Source organism: Diplotaxodon limnothrissa, linkage group LG19 (assembly GCF_057381915.1).
Source record: "Diplotaxodon limnothrissa isolate DT_005_m linkage group LG19, D_limnothrissa_male_GT1.1, whole genome shotgun sequence".
Classification (NCBI taxonomy): domain Eukaryota; kingdom Metazoa; phylum Chordata; class Actinopteri; order Cichliformes; family Cichlidae; genus Diplotaxodon; species Diplotaxodon limnothrissa.
The window spans coordinates 1,803,741-1,805,656 of NC_140614.1; the positions used below are offsets into that span (position 1 = coordinate 1,803,741).

The window sequence follows — 1,916 nt, forward strand, 5'->3', positions numbered from 1 at the left end:
CTGTGCTCTTCTGGACAAAGATCTCAGATGTCATCCCTGGGATCTGCTGGAGCCATTCACCCAGTTTGGAAATCATTGCACTGAGTGCACCGAGTACCACAGGGGCCACTGTTGCTTTCATACTCTGCATCTTCTCTAGTTCCTTTATCAAACCTTGGAATTTCTCAAGCTTCTAATGTTCCTTCTTCCTGATGTTCCTGTCAGTTGATATAGATACATATGTGACTAAGTCTTCTTCCTCTGCTTGCCCACCACTGGTTAGTCATCAGAAGTTTGTCAATGTTTATCTGGAAGTTCCACAGGATCTTAGTGGAATCCCATTTTGACCGCGGGACTTCAAGGCCATACTTGGCACATATGTTGTTGTATACTATGCCAGCCACTTAGTTATAGCATTCCTGTTAGCATCTTGAAGCGTGCTGTTATGTGCTGGAATATCTCAGGGGCATCTTTACACAGTCTGCACCTGGGGTCTTGCCTGGTGTGGTAGACCCCAAGTCCCAAGGTCAAAAGTAGTTGAGAATGACCTGAGAGAATGAGCAATCAATTCAGTTCAGTTCACTTTTATTTATACGGCACCAAATCACAACAAATCACAACAACAGTTGCCTTGATACAAGGTAGGGTCTGCGTTATATTGTAAGGTCGACCCTACATTAATAGATACAGAGAAAACCCAACAATCATATGACCCCCTATGAGCAAGCACTTTGGAGACAGTGGGAAGGAAAAACTCCCTTTTAACAGGAAGAAACCTCCAGCAGAACCAGGCTCAGGGAGGGGCGGGGCCATCTGCTGCGACCGGTTGGGGTGAGAGAAGGAAGACAGGATAAAGACATGCTGTGGAAGAGAGACAGAGGTTAATAACAGGTATGATTCAATGCAGAGAGGTCTGTTAACACATAGTGAGTGAAGAAGAAACACCGTCGGCCTGCGCATCAAGGATTCTGATAGTTTATTGTCTGTTTGGGAGCTGACACAGTCTCTGTGGAGATGAGTTTTGGGGGGGTAGCAGGAGGAGAGAAGCTGCAGAGAGGCGTGTAAGACTGCAACTCTGCTTCCTGGTCCCAACTCTGGATAGTCATATTTTGGGGGGTTTAATAAATTTGTCCATATTCCTAGAAATGAGAGCTGCTCCATCCAAAGTGGGATGGATGCCGTCTCTCCTAACAAGACCAGGTTTCCTCCAAAAGGTTCCCAATTATCTATAAAGCCCACACTGTTTTTTGGAGACCACTCAGACAGACAGCAATTTAAGGAGAACATGCGGCTAAACATGTCACTCCTTCAATATTGATTATAGTGACCTCCGACTGGCCTAACCGGGTGTCATTACTGCCGACATGAATTATAATTTTACTGAATTTACGTTTACCCTTAGACAGCAGTTTTAAATTTCCTTCAATGTCGCCTGCTCTGGACCCTGGAAGACAACTGACTATGGTTGCTGGTGTCTCTAGCTTCACATGTCTGAGAACAGAATCACCAATTACCAGAGTTGGACCCCCGGCGGGTGTGTCGCCGAGTGGGGGAAAATGGTTAGATATATGAACAGGTTGGTGGTGCACCTGGGACTTCTGTTTAAGACTTCCTCCTCGCCGTCACCCAGCCATCCTGTTTCCCCAGCTGCTCAGGACAGCTAGAGAGTGTCCCCTCCAAGAGTATCCAAGAGAGTGCTTGGATGAAGCACATGAAGATTACACTATGAAATAAGAAGTTATATCTATAAGGTTTTAATTAAAGTTTTAATTTAATTAATTGCTACGCAGATAAGCTACACAAAAACACCACTGTGTGTTCGAACAGGAACAGGAAGGGATACTCTACCACAAAAAGAACACCAAGTCACTGTTTGAGTATACGTCCAAATACAGATCGACAAACTGGCAAAACTACCAAATGGAAAACTTTGAGTT

The 1,916-nt window shown here is 44.8% G+C and overlaps 1 pseudogene; it reads right to left on the bottom strand.

Moving 5' to 3' along the window:
- Positions 1-1,081: 1,081 nt before the first annotated feature.
- Positions 1,082-1,692, bottom strand: LOC146611520 (uncharacterized; annotated as a pseudogene).
- Between the last annotated feature and the right edge of the window lie 224 nt (positions 1,693-1,916).